The 27,901-nt window shown below is 36.3% G+C and overlaps 1 long non-coding RNA gene across 1 annotated transcript in view; it reads right to left on the reverse strand.

The window, feature by feature from the left end:
• Nucleotides 1-5,374: 5,374 nt before the first annotated feature.
• Nucleotides 5,375-27,901, reverse strand: part of LOC147024822 (uncharacterized) — a 134,787-nt gene continuing 112,260 nt past the window's right edge. Inside the window, exon 3 of the long non-coding RNA XR_015058838.1 lies at nucleotides 5,375-5,555. This is a non-coding gene — a long non-coding RNA (uncharacterized LOC147024822). The remainder of the gene's footprint in view (nucleotides 5,556-27,901) is intronic.

Below are 27,901 nucleotides of genomic sequence, written 5' to 3' on the forward strand. Positions count from 1 at the left end.
GTTGGCTTTCTTGGTGTTCCCATCTGAGCACACATCTCATGATGTTGCTTGGGATCCTCAAAATCACAAATATATTTGATCAGTTCATTGTCTCCATGTAATTCAGTAAAGATTTAAAAAACATGCACTGGCGTCTCCTAATGTCCTTGTCCTGCACATGATACAGGCTATGTAAAGCTCTACTATGGGCATTAGTGCTGTCCCATCATGTAATTCAGTAAAAAATTTAAAAACATGCACTGGCGTCTCCTAATGTCCTTGTCCTGCGCATGATACAGGCTATGTAAAGCTCTACTATGGGCATTAGTGCTGTCCCATCAGGCCAAGATTCATCATTTGCACCCCTTGTCATTCCATTCCACCAATTTACATTTCCCTGATGGCGACAGTGTCTGTGGTTACGGAACGTTCCCTGTCTCTTGCAATAGCTCCTAATGTGAATGACAGGAGAGGTCAATTGGAATAGTTTGCATGCAATATTACTCCCAGGCTCATATTTGCCTGGAATATAATTCGTGTATCAACTGCCATTATGATTGCACAGGTTGGGGGAGCTCCTTGATTTGATGAAGTAATCCATTCCTTTGGACAAGCCAGATTGCTCCCACTCCCGTACCCGACCCAACCCAAATAACGTGGGGTTTCAAACTATTTAAAGACACGTGACCCAATTTATACTCTGCATGGGTATATCGAATTGACTCGGTGCACAAAACGTGATAATTTCATTGCCTCGATTGCATTTTCAACAGCATTGGTGGTGTAATCGTTGGACAGTCTGTCTGGTCTGAGTCTGGGAGGTCAGTGGTTTGAACCCTGGTCAAATCATTCCAAAGACTTTAAAAATGACATGTGCTTCCTGCTTTGAGACCCAGCTTTTAGAAAGGATCAAGTCTGGCCAAACAACCATATGTTGAAAAGAATAGTGCAGGCTTTGATGTTTCACACAAGCCCCACACAGGAATTTATAGCTGTACATTTTTTTTTTGCATACCTCATCAAGGCTCGTATGAGAGCTAACATGGAACGCACAGCAAGGGGGCATGAGACAAGAGGGGAGTGGGAATGACAAAACAGTGAGGAACAGAGACATTAGGACATCTGTGGAAGGGAGAGGGATGGGGTGAGGAACATGGGTAAGTAAGTAAGACATGGGTCTTTAATATCAGTAAGTGTACAAGATGGACACCACAGGGACTTTCAGGAAGGAAAGCAGGGGATTTGAAGGAGGTGGGTTTGGGGTGGATTATGGGGGGTAGAAAAGATCGAGGATTTGGATGGGGGACGATAAGAGGTGGTGGTGATCAGCTGTTTTGAAGGCCTGGAGGGAAGAATGGGATTGAATAGAGTGAGGGAGTTTATTCCAAAGGCGGGGAAAAAGAGGAATAAAAGAGTGAAGGTGAGCAGTGATTCGTGATTTTGGTAATTTTACCAGAATCAGGTTGTAGGCTGACCTTGAGCACCCTGTGGAAATATGGTGGGGACAAATCGCAAACAGAGCAGGTGGGGGAGAGACCGGAGAGGAGATGGTAGAAAACAGAAAGACCACCGACCTGCCAGTGGTGAGAGAGTGAGAGGCCCAAAGACGAAGCTTCATCGGGGGAGATGCCAATGATCCGAAATGCCTTGGTTTCCACTGCGTGAAGCCGAGAAAGGTGAGAGACAGGAGCACCAGCCCAGAGGGGAGAGCAGTACTCCATCAGGCTGCGAATGAAAGCTTTGTATGTGGTCAGGAGCTCAGGTGAGCTGAGGAAGGTCTTTGCACGACAGAGGATTCCCAGTCGGCGACTGGCTTTGGAGGCCAGGTTGGAAATGTGGCTTTCCCAGGAAGGATCATGGCAGAAAGTGAGACCCAGAAGCTTGAAAGAAAGGACTTCTTCCAGAGGATTGTTGAGAAAGTAGATGGGGGGTTTCCAAACGGTCCTTTCGGAGAGACATAGTGAGAGTGTGAGATTTGTCAGGATTGAAAGACATGTTCCATGTGTTAGACCAGTTTTTGACTTTAACCAGATCTGCAGAGAGCGAAGAAGCTGCCGCTTGCTGGTCTGAGGGATGGCAGATGCTATGGCAAAGGGTGGAGTCATCAGCAAAAAGATAAAGAGAATTTTCCAGTCGCATTTCTATTTGAGGTTTGTCTCTAATACACACACACACACACACACACACACACACACACACACACACACACACACACACACACACGTGTGTGTATGTGTATGTGTATATATGTTTATATATATATATATATATATATATATATGTATATATATATATATGTATGCATATATATATATGTATGCATATATCTATATATATTTATATATATATATATATATATATGTATGCATATATATATATATATATATATATATGTATGCATATATATATATATATATATATATATATATATATATATATATATATATACATATATATGTATGCATATATATGTATGCATATATATATATATATGTATATATATATATATATATATATATATATATATATATATATATATATATATATATATATATATATATATATATATATATATATATATATATATATATATATATATATGTATGCATATATATATATATATATATATATATATATGTATGCATATATATATATATATATATATATATATATATGTATGCATATATATACATATATATATATATATATATATGTATGCATATATATATATATGTATGCATATATATATATATGTATGCATATATATATATGTATGCATATATATATATGTATGCATATATATATATATATATATATATATATATATATATATATATATATGTATGCATATATATATATATATGTATATATATATATATATGTATGCATATATATATATATATGTATATATATATATATATATATATATATATATATATATATATATATATATATATATATATATATATATATATATATATATGTATGCATATATATATATATGTATGTATATATATATATATATATATATATATATATATATATATATATATATATATATATATATGTATATATATGCAGTATCAGTGGTTTGAAATATATATATATATATATATATATATATATATATATATATATATATATATATATATATATATATATATATATATATATATATATATATTGTAACGGATTCGCGCCCGCCGGCGTGCTGACGGCCACGTAACTCGAATCGCGGCACGTCGCCCACCGGACGGACAATCCAGTCGTGACCCTCTCGGACTAACGCCGGGAACCAGTCACGGGTGGACCTTTCGGTCTCACCGCGATCGAGCCAATCAGCCCCGGCGTGGGATAGGGTTGCTCGCCAAATTCGACCTACCTAAGTACCCACGCGGAGGGTAGACCGGGCGATCGCACCTCGCCGCAGGTCGACTTCGGACACGGGCCACTTAAGCGACCCGTTCCGTACTATCAGAATAACCGAGCGGTGTTATCGTCGACCTCGACGGTTCGATTAATTATCGGGCGTATTCAGCCCACTACCAACCCTTTACGTGAAGCAAGATGAGGATTCAATGGGAGAAATGACGAAGCGAAGCGGGAAACAGTTCAACACAAAGCACATTTATTCGCGGCACACGGGAAGCACACATTCAATTCCACCAAAAGCACACAGAAAAGACACAATTCAATTTACACAAAAAGCAAATGCAAAAGCGAAAACACAATGCAGAGCTAATACCGACTACCGAGCACACGGCAACACTTATACAATTCTACTTCACAGACGGCGCCGACAACACATACCCAAAACCAAGGAAAAGAAATACCCTCAAGGATGAGGCGGGCCTGAGGCCGAGACCGGGTCGCGCCTACCCGTCTGGTGATGAGACGCGGAGCGGCGATGGCGCCTCAACTCCGCGGGCCTCGCGGACAGTGTCTGGTAGGGGGTGGGAAAGGGGCCCCCTTGGTCGCACTATCTCAGCGCGGGGGGAAACAGGAGGGGGTTGCTGATGCTCGGGGTATAGAGGATCTTTATTATCCCGCGACGAGCGTCTCCACCTCGGCCAGGTCGCGCTGTCGGCCTCCCTCGGGTGCAGCTCCCTGCACGACGCGAGCACCCCCTCGTCTGGTGTCGCCGCCTTTCCACAGCTCCGTCCCCTCCGTTCCGACTCCAACGCACACGACGAGCAGCTCCACCGCCCGCGAAGTCTTGACTCTCTGTTTCCGACTCTCCTACTCTCCTACTCTCCTACTCTCCTACTCTCCGCCTCTGGACTCTCCTACTCTCCGCCTCTCCGCACTGACGAACACGGTCCTTTTATCCCCCCGTAGCTTCGCCTTTGACCCCCTCCCTTTGACCTTTCACCTCGCTCCCCATTGGCCCGAGAAAAAGTGGGCGTGAAGGCTTTTTGATCCATAAATTTGCATATATCGATCGTCCTGGAGGCGGGGCCACCCGCCCTCGCTCACCGATTGGACGGCAAAAAGTGGGCGTGTGTCGTTTTTGATCCGTTTTTGAAGCACAAAATCCGTGATTTTGTACACGCTGTTCGACGCGCGCCCTGCACGAGTCCAACACCGGTACCCACAGCGGGGCAAGAACGGTGGCGATGCTACGGTTGCGAGGTGTGACGTGAAGGTCGTGGCGGTTGTGGTGAAGCGGCGTTGTGGTTGGTGGTTGATGTTGTGGTTGTGGTGGTAATCATGGCGGTTGGTCCAAAATAAAGATAGTAAAAGAAAAACGGCTATCCTGAAGAGTCACAGCACGCATAAATGACATGTATTCCCACTAGACAACGGGTTTGGGCCTAACTACACGTGCACTTACCGAGATACCTCACCTAAGGGACCTGAATGGTGGTTTGCGAATTTGGTAACCACAACAATATGTTACGGATATATATATCTATATATATATATATATATATATATATATATATATATATATATATATATATATATATATATATATATATATATGCAGTATCAGTGGTTTGAAATATATATATATATATATATATATATATATATATATATATATATATATATATATATATATATGCAGTATCAGTGGTTTGAAATATATATATATATATATATATATGTATATATATATATATATATATATATATATATATATATATATATATATATATATATATGTATATATACATGAGCAGGGTATGCTTATGCATTATGTAAGAAATACCAAACCAAGAACTTTTCTGCCCCATTGTCTCAAGTTGCTCACCTGCATTTGATTTTTCATTTATTTATATTTTCATTTGCGAATGCTTTCCGATGGTTCTGTGATTTTTTCCTGGTGTATCAGCTTCGATGTTCATCGGCACACAAAATTACCATGCTTCCACATTGTTTTGACAAAGTGACTTTCAGGCCACCCTGTATATTGAAAGCTTTGAAGTGATCTTGATTTATTTCACAAAGAATCACATCCTGTCCGAAACACTGCCATGTGGTTCAGTGCCAGCAGAGGGCGATGCACAGTGGAACTTCCCTTTGTTTTCAGGACAAGTGGCTGTGCACAGGGTGCAGGAACTTTCTTCTGTCTGTAAAGCACACGCACACAAACAGCCATGCAGTTTGTCTATCAGCGACTTTAATAAAGATGGTGAGAAAAATGTAAATACAATTTTTTTTAAAGTACAAGAAATACTTTAAAATAAACAATATTTTTTAAACAAGATATAAAAAAACATTTTTTTTAATGTATCAAGATGTTGGGATGGAAGAGATTGTAACAAGGAATTGTAATGTGAAACCATTCCTACCTCTTTGAATAATTGTTGTTACCTGCAAATGACACAAAACATTTCTCTCGATTTGGTTCACTTAATCGAGTGTGTGTGTGTGTGTGTGTGTGTGTGTGTGTGTGTGTGTGTGTGTGTGTGTGTGTGTGTGTGTGTGTGTGTGTGTGTGTGTCGTTGGTTATTATCTCCATATGTGGGTTTCAGAAGGTGGAAAGGAGTCCTACCAGGTCTCGAAGTGTCCACCTCCGTTTTGATAAGGGATCACGATTCATCGACCAATTTGTGTAGTTTTCTTGTTTCACTGGCTAAATTTATTCATGAAACGGTCAACATGTATGATACTATCATTGCAAATGGACGGAGGGATGGACAGGCAACAACCATTATTCAAACAAAGATGTAGGGATGGTTTCACATGATTATGTCTTGTGATCGTCCTTACCTTGTTTACATACTTATTGGAGGAACATCCCTACATCCCTTTGCATTTTCTAAAGTGTTTTTCATTACTTGTATCAGATTTGTTATCTGCATATGCGGGTTTCAGAAGGTGGAACTTGGGCCGTTCCCTGGATATATTTTTATAGAGTCGAATGTTGGCCAACTTGTAGACCCATGGTCAATTCCCATCCAAGCAGATCTATGAGTTCTTCATGGTCATAGTCAGATCATGGTCAGATCTTCACTCGACCATGAATGAGAAATTAAATCCGATCAAATAAAAACTCACTCTTATTGTGACTTCCCTGCCCCATTTATGGGCGGAAGCGACTCAGAATGCTCACCTTGCCCAGGCAGTGGAAATAGGTGGAAAAAAGGTCTTTGGTGTAAAGGCATAAGGATATTTACCCGCGATGTCAATAGATCCCGTATGTACCCACAGGCCAGGAAAAGGCGTATGACAGCTACTAAATTCTCACCGGCTGATCCCTGGAGAGCAGTGCATACAGTCATGCATAACAGGCAAGGATGTTTTCCAGATAATCCAAAGATCTTATGCAGAATCCCATTCTGGCAGAGGATCTAATAGGACACCCGGGGCTGTGCTTTGGAGTTCAGTAGCTTATAAGACCACAGCCAATATATTCTCATTGCACAAGACCCTGTGGCTGGTTGCAATTGACCAAGCTACAAATAAATAAATGAAGCAAGAGGTCGATACTGTATATCAATTTATTCCGTACCTATAGAATAGGGGTGACAATTTTTTTTTAAAGAAAACGAAGAGAACAGATTAGATAGAAGAGGAGAGATGGGGGGAATGGAGGTGGATGATGGGGAAAGAAAATAAATATGAGATTGCGTGGAAATTGGAGTATGTTGAGGCGAGGAGTAATACAAATACAGTATTTACATCACCTCGACTGGTGTTGTGAAACCACACACTCGATCTGCTAATAGAACACTGGATCCTCCTTCAGTTCACATTTCCAAGCTTGTTTTGGAAGTCTATAATCAGATATCCTGAGTACGTCCACCTCTTCCTCTTCCTCATGATTGTAGTCAGTGATTGGGCGTTCACTTTTTCCAAGACATTTTTTTTTAACCTTGAGATGTAATCGAACCACAGTAATCTCTGCAGACATATACATTGGATCCTTAACAGTTTTCGTTCAACCTATTTGTTGGTCTTCGAGGTCTCTGCCCCTTAGAGCATCACCGATATAACATTGCTATTAAATAATTTCCGTTTCATGTTCTCCTTGATGAGTAATGACCTTCGATCTCCTCCACTACTGAATGACTGCTCGCTTTTCCAATTTTCATTTAATGTCTCAACTAACACAAATCCACATATACCATTACAGACTGCTCCTTTTGGGTCGTTGGTCTGTATTAATGCCTTGAGATCCATCTGAGAATTAATATAATTACATAACTATCAGGAACTCCCACCATCCGGGCAGAAATACCTTTGTTGGCCCACCAAACATAGGTGGCCGCTTAGTGTCCAGGGAGTCAAAGAAATGTAAAATTGTCAAGGATAGCACCATGATCAATATATAGTAGTCACCAGGATGAGTTACAAGGTGAGGAAAGCATGGGATTTGCAACACCACCAAGAACCGACTGATAGACACGATAACAATAGGCAAGAATAACGATGCTGGGAAAAACGGTCACACCCAATTGGTCAGTGATGCGACCAATCAACGACTGAAGAGAAAAACAGTCACACCCAATTGGTCAGCAACGCAACCAAAAAACGAGTGATGGGAAAAACGGTCACATCTAAATGGTCAGTGATGCAACGAATCGATAAGCGAAGGGAAAAATGTGCACACCCAATTGGTCAGTGCCACAACCAATCGACGAGTGAATACTGCTGACATAGCTACAGCCACACAACTTCTATTTCTTATAGTAGATGGATAGATACCTGCCCTGTTAATAAATGGAATTAATGCAAACTTCGGAAGTCACGAATCAACACTACATTTGCTTTTATTAAGGGTTAAGAACTATTCAGCTGAACTTTATAGCAAACTAGTAGGGGTACCTGGCGTTGCCTGGTCTTTTTTTTGTGTGGTGACCTAACACACTTCCCCACATCCACGATAGAGCAATTAAAACAAAAAATCCTCCACAAAAATCCAACTTCTTCTTTCAATTTTCAAAACAATGTTTTCACCGAAAACATTCCCCAGCAATCATTGATGAACCTCTGAAAGTTTGACGAAGATCTGTGCAGCCATTCCTGAGAAAAATGGCAAAACACACACACACACACACACACACACACACACACACACACACACACACACACACACACACACACACACACACACACACACACACACACACACACACACACACACACACACACGACTATCTTATTGTATACACTATAGACTGTCAGGGGTACCCAGCATTTCCCGCTGCTGTCCTAATCCTGTTGGCATTTTGAAGAATTTTTTGTGGGGGTCTACAACACTTCCCTGTACCCACCAAGGAATGGGGTTGGGGATAATTTAATGTGAACTGTCACATTGCTACAAAGGAGGGGCATGATAGAGTGATTTAAAAAATCAAAAAAAAATCGAACTTTTTTGTAGTTGCAATTTGTTTTTTTGTTTTTTTTGGCCAAAAACACTTCTCGACACACTGATGAACCTCTGAAAGTTTGAGAAAGATCCATTTGACCATCTCTAATAAAAATGGAGACACACACATAGACACAGACAAATTACTCTCTTATAGCAGACTCGTAGGGAGGGGTATTCGGCATTGCCCAGTAGTAGGGTGAATATACTGGTTCTAGCTCACTTTTCCCCATGTAAATGAATGGGGGATTTTCAGCGATTCCCTTTTTTTTCCCCTAAAAATAAACCCCCTTTTTATCCGTTTTTCCCTGCTGTGCAGGGGTTTGGCTTTTTGTGAGGCAATGTTTTATGGTCGGATGCCCTTCCTGGTCGCCTCTTACAACACAGGGATATGGTACACCTATTCTAACCGGGGTATACACCGGCCCAGTATACTGGAATTCATTTTATTGACCTTGAAAGGATGACAGGCTCCTGGTGTGTTAATTCAGTGGTCAACGAGGCTTACTCATATTACCATGTAATTATTATCCACTTTTTGTTTCAAAACAGAATATGGTGTCTGAGTTTCGAAATCACAAGACATCTGGAGAAGATTGCTGGGAAAGATTATACATTCTCGCAAATGAATATTTAATATTTTCAATATTAATAAATTATATTTGTTTTGTTTACAATTACTTGATTCTGAATTTCAAGAAGAGGATAAAGGGGGGTAGGTGTGCTCCCCCAATGACCCATCACACCCTCATCCCATCCCTCCCCTCCCCATGTGTGTGTGTGGGGAAGGGTGGGGGGTGGGATGAGGGAGGTGGTGGGTCAAAGGTGGGGGGCGCACAGGGGGGGTGAGGGGGGGGGGCCTTGTGTGGGTGGGGCTTGTGTGGGCGGGGCTTCGGTGGGGCTTGTGTGGGCGGGGTGTGTGTGGGTGGGGCTTGTGTGAGTGGGGCTTGTGTGGGCGGGGCTTCGCCGGGGCTTGTGTGGGCGGGGCTTCGGTGGGGCTTGTGTGGGCGGGGTGGGTGTAGGCGGGGTTTATGTGGGTGGAGCTTGTGTGGGAGGGGTTTATGTGGACAGGGTTTATGTGTGTGGAGTTTTTGTGTGGAGCTTGTGTAGACAGGGCTTATGTGGGAGGGGTTTATGTGGGCAGGGTTTATGTGGGCAGGGGTTTATGTGGGTGGAGCTTATGTGGATGAGGCTTATGTGGATGAGGTTTGTGTGGATAAATGGATGGGTGGAGAGATGGGTGGATGGGTGGATGAGTGGAGCTTGTGTGGATGGGTGGATAATTTTTTAATTAAATAAACATGTTGTGTGTGGGGAACTAATGAGCTAATCACCAATTATGTGAATATGATGAATATGGGTGGAGCTTGTGTGTGTGTGGAGCTTGTGTGGAGCTTGTGTGGAGCTTGTGTGGAGCTTGTGTGGGGGTTTGTGTGTGGTGGGGTTTGTGTGGGGCTTGTGTGGGCGGGGCTTGTGTGGGTGGAGTCAAAAAGGGGCGGAGTCAAAAAATTTCAATATATTGGAGCTTGTGAGGGGTGTGTGGTGGGGTTTGTGTGGGGTTTGTGTGGGCGGGGCTTGTGTGGGCGGGGTTTGTGTGGGTGGAGTTAAAAAGGGGCGGAGTCAAAACATTTCAATTTATCTTTGTCTTTTGTAATTCCTGTGAATAAAATGAACCTAAAATCTCTTCCCCTTCCAAATCATATATCTTATAAGTCCAAGGAACCGTATCTATTACATCAACAATTTTAAAAAGTTCTTTCGTCCATCGTTCAGTAAAACCCTTTTCAAAATGAGATTTCCACCTATATATTCTTACGATATCACCAACTTTGAACTTAGGTTTTCTGACATTAATCTCTTTTTCATATTTTAATTTTGTAAATGTTTCTGATGGTTTCATATTTGTTGACGTGTGAATCGTGTCATTATACTTATCCACAATATCCTGAATAAAAGATGACCATTGTTGTGAACCGAGTTGTGTGAATTTTTTATATAGTCTCTCTTTTAAGGTACGATTAAAACGTTCAACAACAACTGCCTTCCCTTCATTGAAGGTACTGTATAATGTAATACTGTTATTTTTTAGAAAATTCATAAATGTCTTGTTATAAAACTCTCTACCCTCATCAGTCCACAATTTTTTAGGTTTTCTCTTACTTTTATTAAATATCTGTTGAAAGGCTAACATAAGAGTATTACCTGTTTTGTTTTTTAAAGGGACAACCCACGCATATCTACTCCTCAAATCAATAACGGTTAAAGCATACTTGTACCCCTTATCATTATTGAGTTCAATCAAATCAGCAGACCAGATATAATCAACTTCCTTGGAATAAACTTTCCTTCTCTGAAACTTTGTGAATATTGGTTAATGTAATTCATCAGCTAATTGCTCTTCAGTCTTAATGGCATCATTAGAGCCTATAAGTTTTTTGAATTTCCAAGTCCAAGTTTCAATTTAGCACTGATCATCTTCTTCACAATGAACCGATCAACTTTTTCTCTCAAGGTTGGATTTTGTATCAGAGACAAATTATACAACATTTCTCTATCGGCTTCATGCTTTTCTTCCAACGTTGTGGTATTCCCATAATCAATATCGTGTCTCATGCACACTTCATCAACTCTATTGATAGGCTGACTCCAGGATTTAGGATTGTCTGCCTCATCTAATCTTTTATCCAAGTTTGTGCCTGGACCACAGAAAGAATACCCTGGAAGATGTAATTCCCCTGGTATTCCAGTAGTTGTAAATTTACTTCCTGATAAAAACTTTTGTATATCTCCTCCGAGTTTGTGTTTGGAGATAAATTGATTTTTTTTTGAACCACACACCGAACATATATCTTTTTGGATAACCCTGTTATTTTTACTTTTAACATATGAAATATTTTTAGTATTAGTTTTCTTTTTACATTTGAGACAATAACTCATTTATTTATGTGAAAAAGTCCTGCAGAGTGCAAAAACCTTTTTAGTTTCCAACATGCACATTTGAATCTTAATTTTTAAAACATAAAGAATCCCAAGAAATGCCTTCACTCTCTCCTCCATTTATTTAAGAAAAAACTTGAATTAAAATGAATAGCTTGACGATGTCAATAGTCTTGAAGAAAATATTGCCAATAGACTTGTCAATTCTTTGTTTTCCTCTTCGGTGGGTTGAGTTATTTTCTGTAATACCACCAATCTTTTTTGAATCTCACTGGTTTCCATATTTTGATATTTATTTTGTCTCGCTCTTTCCTCCCTCTCCTCCCTCTCTCTCTTCTCTCTTTCCTCCCTCTCCTCCTTCTCTCTCTTCTCTCTTTCCTCCTTCTCCTCCTTCTCTCTCTTCTCTCTTTCCTCCTTCTCTTTCTTCTCCCTCTCCTCCTTCTCTCTCTTCTCATTTTCCTCCTCTTTCCTCTCTTCTTCAACTCCTTCCTCATCCCTTACTATCCTTGAATCGCTTACACCCCATAGAATATTATACATATATTCATCAGGATTTCTTGTTATTCCTGTATCCAAAATAATTTTTTTACAACAGGAAACCAATAAAATTTCTTTTGAATTTCTAAAAGAGCCTTACCTTTTCTTAACTTTATAATTTTTTCATTATTTAACATTCTAATTAAATCTAAAGTTGTCGGTTTATCAACATCAGCATAATGCCAATCTTTTATTGAAAATACCTCATTCTTATGTTGTAGAACATATTTATTAAAATACCGAATACCCTTTTCTTGAAGGTATGCTTGAACACAGAAATGATAATTTTCTTGAAGCCTTCTTGCTGTCATTTATGTATTAGAAATATATGTTAGAATAATATTATGGCACGAAACACCTCCCCATCTTCCCATAGTTAAATCATTTTGTATTTCCTTACTTATTATATATAATCCTGTTTTTTTCTGTTTTCATGAGATAAACAAGGGCAAAACCATTATTATATTTACCCTTATTAAATTCTTTTATTTGTTGTTTACTAATCGTAGCCCCACAAAACTCATTCTCGATACCAAGTGGATAATATTCTTCCTTACGAGACTAATTTAATTGTTCCAGGTCTTCGAGGTTAATTTTAAATGACCAATTATACCCTAAATCATTCATATCATACCCCCATTGTTCTATTCTCATACAAACGATACGCCCTTCTTTATAAAAATTTATTTTAATTCGAACTGTGAATTCTGTATGACCTGGAGATAATATCAACACTTCTGTATCTTTGGAATACACAGCCGTTTTATTTAAGGATATATATTGTGATAAATCGCTTAATCTCACCAAGTCATTCGCGTCAGTCGGGCTTGGATAATTTTTTAATTTAAAAGCATTTTTCATGTTAATATTTTTGGTTATATTATATTTATGTCGTTCAGCCTGTGCCTTTGTGTAATAATTTGATAAATCAATATCCAGTTCTTGAGATACACCAAAGATAGAACCATCTTTACCAACATAAGTCATTTATATTAGATTAAAAATAATATCATAAAATTTTTTATTTTTGTTGAGTTGAAATAACACATATAGACATAATTGACCACAACACTTGGAATTTAATTCTTGGACTTGAAATGTTTGATAAACACCATTCTGTAAGAATTTTATAACTTCAACAGGTGGTGGAAGGCCAAAACTATCAAAATAATATTTGTCTTGACTATTAAAAATACAAACCCAATGAGAACCGTTCCCATTATTATCTTCTAAGTTCATAATAATATTCTTTGTATGTTTCGGCACATTTGTTAATTCATCTCTTATACAAATAACCACATTATGAATTTTTAATTTCTTACAATATTTGACAAGTTGTAAATTTGATGTTGTATTCTTTCCAAATTTTTCCAACCACTCATCAATGCTCATTTATTTATTAGAAAGATATAATCCATTACCTCTTTTCGTTAATTTTACACCTGCTTGTGCAATAGAAGAAAGCATATCTCCAACTAACAATCTCGCTTTATCAGGCAGACCTTCAAGTTTTTCAGCAAAATCTACAATTACGCCACTTCCACTAATTTGTTTCTCCAACTCTTTGTTATGTCTTTCCAATTCTTTTTGAGCCTGGAGTTGAGCCTTCCTTTCGTTGGCAGTTTTCACCGCTGTTGAAATACCACCCGTCAATGCTCCAACCGCACTTAAACCAGCAAATAAAGGAATTAGAAATGGGAGAAATCCTCCACTCGTCTCTCTTATTGAATATTTTTTCAACATTGGTTTTGTCATTTTAATTTTAAGTGAGCCAGTGTCATTCAAGATTTTAACCTGTTCTCTTGTGAGCAAAACATCAATTCTTACTGCTCCTTTTCTCTGAATTGTATTAACGTTAATCGTACAAGGCTTTTGATTTTGAACACAAGATGATAGTTTATGAAGATTGATTTGATTAACATATACCCCAGTTGGTACTTTGCCACTCATTTATTTAACAAAAAATTATGTGAGACTAATCATCACACCATTATCTGTATTAATCTGCAATTCTGTTTCTTCCAAAAGCAAACAATATGTATCAACTTCTTCACTCTCTCCTCTTTCAATGTATAGGGAAGTATCCACTCGATTAGACTTTATAGTTTCCTTTTGCGCGCTCAGGTCAAACGCATAGATTGTATACAAACTTTTAAATGCTGTCATATCCAAAATAGGTTCTTTATTTCCATTACTTTCACACACCTTTTGGTAAGACTTGTATGCTTCAGCAAAATCATTTTTTCCCAATTAATTTCCAATCTATCTCGTGGATAAAATGTTCCATCTAGAGAAACGCGAAGTTGTTTCACCTTAGCATTATCACTCAATGCATTATTCTTATCAGTCGCAGTATCACCATCTGGCTTTTTAAAAATGATCCACAGATATCGTGGCTTTCCTTCCAGAACACCCAAATTCCACGTGTAAGTAGTTTGATTGAGTTTAACGTGTTGACATCTTCTTTTGAGGTATGATACACTGAGTGGTTTCTTTGAGTTAAGTCTTCGATTCAACATCTCTTCTGTTTTAAGATTAGGAGTATATTCACTGATATACCAACTCATCTCCTCAATTACAAATTTATTCTGATCACCAAAAGCACTACCAACACCAAAAAGCAATCGATTTTCATTATCATTCCTCTGTAGTTGAAATCTAATTTTAAGACCATACAGAACTTTATCATGATCACAGAATCCAAATATACCTTTCAGAGGAACTGCCACAGTAAAACTATTTTCTGCTTTTGTATCATCATTATACATTCCTTTCCTTTGTGTATATCCAGGGTCTGTGTTTGTTCCCGTTGACATATCAGGAATAAAACCTTCGACAGACCCCTTTCCCATTCTATCACTGAATGTATAGAGTGTAAATTTTATCATTTCAGATACAGCAGAGACATAATCAACCGCTTCAACTTCTTGTGTTCCAATATACAAACGTACACTATCAAACATTTTCCAGAAGAAATCATTTACAAGTGTAGCGTTTGTGTTATTCCCAGCTTTAGTGAATTTAAATTTACACAACAAGAAACTTTCGGAGAGATTCAAATAGGTTTGTTGATTATTTATTTCAAAACTTTTTGTACCATTCGTATTCCAGTCTGTTCCAGTTATTGCATTTCCCTTGAAGTAATCTTCTTTTTTAGTGGAGTTTGAGATAATAATAGTATCATCCAAATCATAGATACTATCAATTGCTTCCATACTTGTATTTATTTAGGAAAAAAGATGTCAAAACTTTTGAAACCCTGATCCAAGTATTTGAATTATTTTCTGTCGTTCTTGGGGGGACAATTGAGTTTTGCCTTTCTTAATTTCTTTTATTGCTTGTAATTTATGAGATTCTTTCTGAGCATCTTTTATACTCTTTACAGCACCTGCGACATTTCCCACAGCAGAAGCAGTTGAACCAATTAGATCTTTATGTTTAAGAATAGTTGAACCAATACCCATTAGAGTATCAATTATCCCATCTCCTCTAAATTGATGTCCAACACCCCTTTGTCTCTTGGGTTTATAGTATCCTCTACCAAGATACATACCTTCACCCTTGTAGTATGGGGAAAGGAACATCCCATCCCCTGTAATTATTTTATATTTTCCCAACTCGTGTTTCCTCACAATAACCATCGTATTTATTTATTGGAAAACTTCACGTAGGTGAATTCTGATAGATATAACTTCTCCATTAAAAGAAATCACACGATTATCTTGGTCGGTTATCCTAAAATTTACTCTGTGTATGGTTTTTCCTGACACAGGCAGATAAACCAAATTTTTGGGTTCCATATTGAATTTATAACCAATTGGGGTTGAGTATGCGCTGAATGAAAATATTGTATTTGTTTTTTTTCCATCATTATAAGCACCATCAATCAAATCACAGTGAATTAACACCGAATTTATTCCTGAGGATATTTGAATGACATTATCACTGTAAAAACGTCCCATTAGTTTCAATCTTTTTTGAGGAGAAACCCAATAACTCTCTAAATGAATTATCAATTGTGAAATCAACCTTGTAGTTATTTTTAACTTTAATCGTTGATTTTGAAGTATGTTTTTGAATGTTTATAACAATATTTTTTGGTTCATCACCCTGTTCTTTCATAAGACGAGCAATTTCGGAAGATATTTGAGAAATCTCATATGCTCCGGGTGAGACTGTTATCGTTTTGTATCCACTTCCCGGATTATAACTAAACTTGTCATTTTTCTCGGTTATATTAAATAAGGTATTATAAGTTTCCATGGACAATAAAGATGCCTCATATTCTTTTGTTGTGTCAAGTTGTAGTGGGTATGGGAATGAAGATGTGTGGTCACTTGTTGTGAAATTGAAACTAAGGATTGTGCTTCTCATCTTATTTAATATGAGATAAAATGTCTTTATATTGATATTTATTAATTATTTTCATGTTCATCAACTGGTCTAAAATGGCTGATGCTTCATTAAAACAATTGTTATTTCCAGCCTTCTTACTGCCGAACAACAATAACAGTCTATTAACTAATTGCGATGGGTCATTTGGAAGAAAACTAACACCTGAACCAAGGATACTTAAAGCTTGAATAATGTGTTTCTCCTTCTCATTCTTCCTACTTTTACCAGAAAGAATAACCTTATAATTTAGAGTGTTCAGCAGATCAATATATACTCTATCATCATTATTTTCCATATCCAATGGTTTATCAATATACTTTGATTCATCCCTCACAGTTGAACCTTGTCTTCCATCTTTTGTGAGAAGAAACATTAATCTCGGAGTTAGTTTAACAGGGGGTTGAGCAGAACCCAAGAACCTTAATTCTTCATTAAATATCAATACCTTTTCTTGAACAAGATGAAATATTGCTGGTTGTTCTGTTGGAATGAGTCCTGCTTTGGTTTTTGAATCCGCTGAATATTCATTGTTTTGAACAGCATTCACAATATAATCAGGGGGTTGATTAATCTCTTCCATATCTCTTCCAATCTTCCAATAATTCCAATCTTGTTGAAATAATTCTTCATCATGATATTCCAATTCTCCAATATGCTCTAATTCTTCCTCCGTCATTTGACTGAAATCTTTTAACATTTGAAGCTTTCTGGGAGTATATTCTACTGTGGGAACTGTGGAAACATCTTTCATTTTTTCTTGGGAAGTTTTTAAAAGTGGTTTAAAAAATTTCTCTTGTTTTCTTTCAAATGCTTCTTCGCCCGTTAGTTTCTGTCTGCGTTTCTTCTTTATGTCTTCCTGTTGTTTTACAACTTTTGAAACCAACTCTTGATGTTCCTTAAATCTTCTTGCTCTTTCTTTTGCATCCATTTATTTATTGTAAAATATCATTTAATGAATTGTAAAGATCAACAGGGAAATTTTCCTTTTCTTCATCATTCAAGTAGATGTGTTCAAATAAATCCTTTTCTTTAAATATTTCATCAAATTCTTTATTAACATTAATGCGAGTTGTAATTTCTTCTTCACTAATACTTGCATCTCTGCTTTTCATACGTTTGCGTTGAGTTTCTTCATCAACATCAAAACCGAATGATAAAATCTTCACTCCACTCAGTTGTTTAATAATTTGTCTCGTTCCTTCTGGATTAGTTTCTAATATCCCAACACCACCAGATTTTAGTTTCCTTAACTCACTCTTACAATGTGAATATTTTGTTGTACCAAGAGAAACCTCCTCAAACATTTGGCCTTCATTCCTCAATCGCATATGTTCCTCCACTGAAATATAGTGATAATCTTCACCTTTTACTTCTCCAGGTCTTATTTCTCTAGTTGTTGTTGATACAATGCGTATCACGGGGTGTTTTTTAAGTAAATTTACAATATTCTCATTTGTACTACACAAGAACCTTGATTTATGAAAGTTTTTTCCAGAAGCAGATTTACCCACAAGATTTATAATAATAGTTGTCATTTATATATGTAAGTGTTTATAAAACAAAAAATATATCCCTTCATATCTCATCTTGTTTCACAACAATATATTTATATTTTTCAGTCGTGTGCTTCATGTAATCCTCAAATTTCTTTTTACTACATAATGTAGAACAATTATCTCTCCAAAAATTATTGATATCTATTGAATTTAACTTGAATAAAATAAAAGTATTAGCATTGTTTCTGATGGAACGACGAGGAAGTTGAAAGTACGATTGACTAAGATAAATACAATTACAAGAAGAATGTCTCCCTCTTGTGTAGTAGCTGTCCATTACCGTTTGGTTTCTCTCATTAACACAATCATCAAAGATAACGAGGTTCTTTTTTGATTTATCCAAATCTTGGGGAGACGGTATATCATCCGTATTATCACTAAGAATACAAGTTATAGGATTTGATTTCTTTTTACATCTCTGTGTATCACAAAATAGTTGAATTATATCTTCAATGTTATAATCATTTAGGTTTTTTTGGCGTTTAAATAAACCGATTATATCTTCTTTTTGAAGACCAGCATTAAAACCTTGTGAGAGTAGTTGATACTCTGGTTGAAAACTCGACTTTGTGAAAATTATTAAATTATCATAATCTAAAAAGTTGGGAGTGAGGAGCATTTTTAAAAGTAAGCAGGTTTTTCCACATCCACTTGAACCAACTATGAGACATCTTAATGAATTTGGGAGATTTTTATGGTTGTTAAATTTTATCTTATTTTCCCAAATAGGTAAAAAATCATTCATTTATGTATTTGAAAAACAGGTTATTTAATTTATTATTGGCTTTTTTAGAAACTCTATATTTTATCCTAAGTTCAGGTTTAATTTCAAGATAATCCATTATTTTATTTATACAATATCTTGTGTTGATATTTCCCTGAAAATTACATCCATGAATAATATACAACAACAATCCTTTGAACATTTCTCTTATACGTTCAGTTTCTTCCCTTGTAAGGAAAGGTGTGTTATCACCCTCATACTTTACATTCATTTCTCTAATCAATCTTGTAAAGTAATTCATTTTTGGTGTAAATCTAAAAGAATTATTTTCCTTTTTATATTTTTTATTATCATTAATTAGAAGATAATCACAGAATATACATTGCTTATAGGCTTTTGACTCTGTGTTTAATCCCCGTCTTTCTAACGCAGGACAATTCTCAAATTTGTCATATGGAAAATCAGGAAAGTCTAGCATATTTATAAAGTAAAACTTTACTTAAACTGAAATTCATCTATACTTTCAGTTGTATATTACCATCGATATCGATATACTTTTTTTCATTATCAGATTCAACGACAACATTTTTTATATTAAAGGTAATTTTAAAATGATCGTTAATTACTATTGAACGAAATGTCATTTCACCTGATATATTAACATCCTTTATTTCATCAGGATTTACATCTTTAGGGTTGTTGAAAAAAATACAAATTTCTCCTTGCATATTACAGATGGTCTTATCTTTTCTTTCTAAAGCTTCATCCATAAGATTTTTGTTTTTTGATACTTTTTCTTGTTTCATTGCTTTTTCTAGTTTTGAATATATTACTAGAAGGAGAGGAGAAACTTTTGTTAGAGATACTTTAATTGATGTTCTACCAGGTATACTAAAAGCCCTTCCACTGAAGGAAATTGAAGAACTCATATTATTTACCATAATAGTTTTTATCCAATAGTTGTTATATTTATCTTTGTTCAATTTTACATCCTTGACATATTTCTCAGTATCTTTAACAAATGAAGAGATTGATTGAAATTTGTCTTTTGTGTCTTGAAACATTGTATTTATTAAGTGAAAAAGTTGGAGGATAAAATGGTTTTAAGCACAGATTCACCTGTAAAATAAACGAAATTTTCATCAAGAAAATTTTAGTTTAAGCAAAGATTTATTATATAAATATGGTGAATACAACATACTGCGATGTTTGTAATCACGAATATAAACATTATAGAAAACACCTCCGAACCAACAAACACACATTTAATCTGTTTCATAAAATATCTCCTCTTGAGTTGGAAAGAAAACATTGTGATATCTGTTCAAAGGATGTTTTGAAGAGTAGTTATAATAAACATCTTCAATCACAAAAACACAAGAAAAATGAGTTTAAAGTAAAGGGAGACTATTATATTGAAAACACTGATGGGGCATTTAAAGGGCATATAAAAATAAGGATTTTTCAATTTGGAGAACCCGGTCCATCATCAATAGCTGAATCAATTGAAATAGTGAAACCCGATGTTGAAAAATTTATTAAAAAGACATTAAAAGAAATGAAAACTTTAAAGTTTTATATGGGAGTGAAAATGAATATGAAAAGACAAGATGAAGAACAAACTCCTTATATGAGAACAGATCTTCATTTTATAACATAATTTCAAGATTTTTTGAATAGTGGGGTTTATGAAGAACTATCAAGACAAGAGGAGGATGTTGATAATACAGTGGTAGGAAGTGGATTCAATATTTAAAAAATCATCTTTTTAGATCTACACATTCTAAAATCAAACCCTCTTAAAGCTTCTTCTTATATTGAATTACCAAAAGAAATAAAACTAAAGAAGGCAGTTGTTAATATTAAGAATAATGATAATAAATGTTTTCTCTGGTCTGTTCTTGCTCACTTTCATCCACCAAAATGTAATTCAGAAAGAGTAAAACAATATATGAAATATGAGAATACCTTGGACATTAAAGATTTTAAATTCCCAATGCCACTAACAGATATTCCTAAATTTGAGAAAAAGAATAATCTTTCTATTAATGTATATGGATTAACGGATACAAACAAAGTTCAAATATTAAAAATTTCAAACAACTATAAAAATGAAGAAACACACATTGATCTTTTATATTTTAGTGTTGGAAAGAATTCACATTACACATACATCAATAATTTATCAAGATTAATCTCTTCTCAGGTATTCAGAACAGCAAACAAAATATATCCTTGTAAGCGATGTCTTAATTCATTTCATACAAAAGAACGATTAGAACAACATTCAAAATATTGCAGTAATCATAAATCAGCTGTAATTACAATGCCTAAACCTGGTGAAAAGATTTCTTTTGAAGATTATAATAAATCTATCATGCACCCATTTGTGATATACGCTGATTTTGAATGTATCCTTAAAAAGATAAATACTGCTTCTCCTAATCCAAAATAACCATATACAAATAAATATCAAAAACATATTCCTTGTGGTTTCTGTTATTATATCAAATCATCTGCTGGAGAAAAGTATAATAAACTTGAACAGTATCGTGGAAAAAAAGCTTCACAAGAGTTTGTAAAACGATTAGAAAAGGATTGTATAAGACTCACTAAATTAATGAAAGAAACAAATGAACCGATGAAATTAACCAAAGAAGAAAAATTAGAATTTAGAAAGAACAATATCTGTCATATTTGTGAGGGGGAAATTAAGGAGTCTAAAGTTAGGGATCATTGTCATCTTACTGGTAAATACAGAGGTCCCGCTCATTCCTGTTGTAATCTTAATTATAAATTACCTTCTTTTATTCCAGTCTTTCTTCACAACAGCGCCAACTATGATACACATCTATTTATAGATGAACTTTCAAAAACACCAGGGAATATTTTTGCCATAACAAACACAAGTCAAAAGTATATTTCATTTACAAAAATGATATTCACAAAACCTATAACTCGTATTAGGTTTCTAGATTCTTACAAGTTTATGGGAACACCACTAGCCTACCTCGCATCAAATCTAAGCTCCACGGACTCTTTTCCAAATCTTAATTCTTTCTTTCCAAAAGAGGAAATTCTCACTAAAGAGGAAATTCAGATTAAAGAGAGAATTCAAAGTAAAGAGGAAATTCTAATTAATGAGGAAATTAATGAAGAAATTCTAACTGAAGATGAAATTCTAATTATAAAGAAAATTCGAACAATGAATGAAATTCTAACTAAAGAGGAAATTCTGATTAAAGATGAAATTCTGATTAAAGAAGGAATTCTTACGAGAGAGGGAATTCAAACAAGGAATGAAATTCAAAGTAAAGAGAAAATTCTTACAAGTAAGGGAATTTATCCTTATGATTATATGGATTCATTTATGAGATTTAAAGAAACACAACTTCCATCAAAAGAAAGTTTCTATAATAACCTTTATGAAGAAGAGATAAGTGATAAGGAATATAAACACGCACAAGAAATATGGAAAATATTTAAGATAAAGAACCTTGGAGAATATCATGATTTATATCTAAAAACAGATGTTTTATTGTTAGCTGATGTGTTTGAAGCTTTTAGATCACTCTGTCATAATAAAAATTGTTATGGATTAGACCCTGCCCACTATTTCACAGCTCCTGGTTTAGCTTGGAGTGCAATGTTGAAAATGACAAAACAAGATATAGATTTAATCAGTGATGTTGATATGCTTTTGATGATTGAGAAGTCTAAGAGAGGTGGAATATCACAAGTATGTTCAAAAAGATATGCTAAAGCAAATAATAAATATCTTCCAAATTATGATAGTGAAAAAGATAGTAATTATTTGATGTATTTTGATGCTAATAATTTGTATGGATGGGCAATGTCTCAATCTCTGCCTTATGGTAAATTAGAGTGGGTGGAAGAAAAGGATTATGAAAAGGCTTTGATGAATATTGTTATTTCTTCTCAAGAGGAATTGAATGACGAAGAAGAAGGTTATTATTTTGAAGTTGATTTGAGGTACCCGAGTGATCTTCATAATAAGCATAAAGATCTTCCTTTTGCATGTGAGAAAGAAACCCCAAAGAAAGAATGGTTAAGTGATTATCATAAAAGTTTTAATATTAAAGGTAAATCAACAGAAAAGTTATTAACAACATTCTATGATAAAGAGGGATATGTTTTGCATCAGAGAAGCTTAAAACAGTTTTTGAGAGAAGGATTGAGAGTATCTAAAATTCATAGAGTTTTAAAATTTAAACAAAGTCCTTGGGTGAAAAAGTATATTCAATTCAATACAGATATGAGAGCAAATACAAAAGTAAAATTTGAAGGGGACTTTTATAAATTAATGAATAATGCTGTATTTGGAAAGACTATGGAAAATGTTAGAAACAGGCAAAACATTAGATTCGCAACATCTTGGAAAGAAGCTTCGAGATTGATAAATAAACCAAGTTTTGAGAGAGAAGAGGTTTTTTCAGAGAACTTTTCTGCAATTCATATGAAAAAGGAAAGTATTGTAATGGATAAACCAATTTATATTGGAACAGCAGTTCTTGATTTATCAAAGATATTGATGTATTATTTGTATAATGACTTAAAGAAAGAGTATGGTGAAAATGTTTCATTGTTGTATATGGACACTGATAGTTTTATCCTAGATATAAAAACTGATGATGTTTATGAAGATATGAAGAAAAATATTGGAGTATATGATACAAGTAATTTTTTATGAAATTATTATAATTTTAGAAATTATTATAATTGTTTGATGAATAAGAAAGAAGAATATAGGAAAATGAATACAATAAGAAGTTATAAACATAAGATATATAGTGAAGAAGTAAATAAAAAGACATTAGGAGCCTTTGATGATAAGAGATTTATTTTAGATAATGGAATAGATTGTGTTCCATATGGATATTGTATGATAGAGTGAATAGAATAGATTGTGTTTTAACGATGGGAAGATGGGTTAGGGTTTTTTTAAGGGCTACCGCCGCGTTTTTTTGCAATAAATAAATGGTTAAACCAAGTATTAATCAAACTAAAGAGTGGAGAAAATCTCAGTCTTGGTATATAAATGGAAAACATAATGAATGTGAAAAATATCAAATAAGTCTTATTGAAAAAAATAACTAAAACAAAGGTAAATAAAACAAATAAGCGAATCAATTTAAAAACTAGTAAGTTAGAGGATGTAAAGAAAAAAATGAATATCCTTGAATGGACTGAAAACTTTGATGGTTATCAATTGAACAATGAAAAAACAATTTACTATAATCTCAAAATGATATGTGGCTCAGGAGGTGGACAAACAAGATCATTAAGAGAAGTTTATCATTTCGTAATGGCACAAAAGGGGTATCTTAAAAAATATAAAGATTCAAATGTTTTGTTTTTCAATATTTTAGATGGGGATTATTGTGTAAAGAAAATTAAACTATTGAAGGAATTTGAGAATGAACAAATCTTTCTAGGTTCAATGAGTGAGCTGATCAACCTCCAGGTTAAAAGGGGAGACAAATAAATATACCTTGGGATAGCCTGGTTATATATATACAAAGCCTGGTGTTGGCTTAGTGGTTAGGGTGGCGGCTTGGTATCCCAGTGTCCTGAGTTCGAATCCCGCTCAGCTGCTGAATTAACACCAGGGGGTTGACTCAGCCTGTCATCCATCCGAGGTCGGTGAAATGAGTACCAGTATACTGGGCCGGTGTATACCCCGGTTAGAATAGGTGTACCATATCCCTGTGTTGTAAGAGGCGACCAGGAAGGGCATCCGACCATAAAACATTGCCTCACAAAAAGCCAAACCCCTGCACAGCAGGGAAAAACGGATAAAAAGGGGGTTTATTTTTAGGGGAAAAAAAGGGAATCGCTGAAAATCCCCCATTCATTTACATGGGGAAAAGTGAGCTAGAACCAGTATATTCACCCTACTCCCAGTCTATTTTTAGTGGGGGGCGAAAAACACTTCCCTACACCCACAAATGAATGGGCTCAAGGATAATTTCATGTTCCCTTTCAGATAGCTACAAAGGCTTCGGCACTATATAACGATTAAAAAAAAAAACATCCCCCCCACCCAAAAAATTAAAAAAACAAAAATCTAGTGTTTTTCAAAATTTTCTAAATTTTTTTTGTTTAAAACATTTAAAAATTTTTTTTAAAAACACCTGCCAAAAACACTCACTGATGAACCTCTGAAAGTTTGACAGATCTGTTCAGCCATCTTTAAGAAAAATGGTGACACACACAGATAGAGACACGGACAAACAGCTCTCTTAAAGTATAGATTGCAGTCGGCAGTTAGTTTTTAAAATAATTCTTGTATATCTTAAGCCTGTATCTCACTGGGCTGCGACAGCTCGCGACTAGTTGGAGACACAAAATTGCGATAAAACAGCGATAATTTTCACTTGGAATCACACTGAATCACCAGCTGTGCCCTGGCAGAACAGGATGGTGGGATTACAGGAGAATGCTGACCAAGCCTGATTATTCAAAGTGTTCTGTTACTTGTCAACGTTGCACCCACAAACATTGTGTGTGACCCAATTATTCATCTGCCATGATAGGGGTTTGTGGGTGTGACCATATTTTGTGTGTGACCTAATTTATGTAAAAATATGTGTGACGTGATTTAGGAATGATGGGAAGGTGAAAGGAATGATGGGAAAGTGAAAAGTTTGCATTGAAGGCCATTACTCAGAACAGGAGAGAAAGAGGACAGACAATGCTGGTTTTACAATTTGGACTGAGTTTTTTTTTTTTGCTTTTTTTTTAGTCATATCTGGAATGAAATATTGTGAATCTATCTACATTACATTGCATGGATAACATGTGGATTTCTATGTATATATTAAATTGAGTGGACAATACATTGTGCAAATTTCTAATTAATTTCTTTTGAAATAACAGAACAACATATTGTAGCAAAAGACTGTAATAAATGAATTATGACCTCAGTTACGTCGCAATTTCTTCTGAAAATATTGTCTATTGAATCGCAGTTTTGTCGCGCTCTCAGGGGTCCCAGGACAGATTATCATTGTTTTCTCCAATCAGTCACAATTTAGTTTCGTAGGTCGCCAATCCCTCACAAAGTTGTCTCACATTTGTCGCACCTTCTGACTCACGGAAACTAAATTGAGAAGGGTTCGAGACCGGTTCGAGACAACCGCGACGACTCTGTGACTATTTTGAGAGAGAATTTGTCGCACAAATTTTTTGAACATGTTCAAAATTCAAGCGACACCAGAGCGACGTCCTGCAACTCACCCGAGGAAATTGACAACCACCGCAAATGTTTCCAGACATTTTAGAGAATCCCGTTCGCATTTTGTCACGAGCTGTCGCAGCCCAGTGAGATACAGGCTTTACTACAATGCATCTTTCATGTATGTTTGTATGTAAAAGTATGTATGCAGCCAAAATAGCGACCCTAGTGGTGGTGTGTTTGCTCGCCAAGAAGTGGATGGGAAACTGAAGCTAGAATTCAATTTTAAAGATTTTGTAACCTTTCAAACACACCCATCTCAAGCCTGTATTTTCCAAACAGCAATAATACAGACCCCCATACACTACAGGGCAACAAAGCACACCACCACTGGGGCCTCACGAGCAACATTAATTACAGGATGTGAGCTACTACTGCCAATGGACAGGCTTAGATCCAGAGGGACTTGCTCTTCCTCACCGGCTGCCCTCATCGCCATACAACTGTGCCAGTAGTGCACAGAATAGCAGTTCGACAAAGTACACAGATCAAGGCCACCTGCAATGCAGGTCCAGGACTGGGTCAGAGTTAAGCATCCACATCGGAAAAACAAGATGATGTCTCTTTGGTCCTCTCAACTTTGTGTCAGCGACGGCTTAGACCAGTGATCTTTCAGCTTCAGGACAGGTCTCGGTCACATGTCAGTAGACTGTGGAAAGTGATGGCGCCAACAACCCAGACTTAATACATCCAGCCAGCTAGGAGTTTGCATGTGCCCAATCAATACAGGAAATATAGCTGATATAGAAGGAGGGCTCAAACCAATGGGATCGTTGCAACGGCTTCAGAGAGTATGCCAGCACCCGAGTCGTTTTCGGGACTTTGTGGCTTCATTTCATTCCTGAACTTGATGGGAAAGAGGGAAAATGTTATGTCCTTTCCAGATGTTGTTGTTGTTGTTGTTGTTGTTGTTGTTGTTGTTGTTGTTGTTGTTGTTTCATCACCAAATGTTGTGGATCGTTATGAGAATACAAGATGATGTAGGAGGACATGGGATGGTGATCTAGGGAGAGATGTCATCTTGAAAATGCTAGCGATGTCATCTTGGAACCACAGGCTTGTGGTAGCAACTCTGAAGTTTCAGTTTAAATCCGGGAGAATGGTACCATCCCAGCCTCGGCTGGATGTTGGCAAGCTCAAGGATCAGAGGGTAGCTGAGCAGTTTGCGACAAACTGAGTGTGGATTTGGGGGGTCTGAGTGCTTTGAGGAATCCTGAAGAATTGTGAAGTGCTTTCAAGACCACCATCCTTGATGTTGCTGTGAATGACTTCAAACTCACCATTGGGCGAAGAAGAATTTATCTTAGAGCCAGGCAGTTTTATCCGGTAAAGCGACTGACGAGAGGCATCAGGGCCGAAACGGCTTCGACCTATTCTCAAACTTTGAATGGGTAAGACGCCCGGCTCGCAGCTTCGGAGTCGAAGCTCGCAGCTTAAGAAGAATCTTAGAGCCAGGCTTAATGTCAGAGCTGAGCTGTTTGGGGAGTTGAGATGTAAAATTGTACGTGATCTGAGGGTGGACAAGGAGGCCTATGTGCAAAGAATCTGTGATGAGGAAGAGCATCAACCGTGGTCAGGTGACTCTCGTCCTGCTTACAGGGGAATTTGCGCATTGCGTTCCACCAAGCCCGTCCCTTGGTGTACTCCAGTTAGAACGAACGGTGGTGGGTCCTTAACAGAGGAGTCCGAAGTGA

Source organism: Eptatretus burgeri, chromosome 6 (genome assembly GCF_056783735.1).
Source record: "Eptatretus burgeri isolate ZD-2024b chromosome 6, Ebu_testis_v1, whole genome shotgun sequence".
Taxonomy (NCBI): Eukaryota; Metazoa; Chordata; class Myxini; order Myxiniformes; family Myxinidae; genus Eptatretus; species Eptatretus burgeri.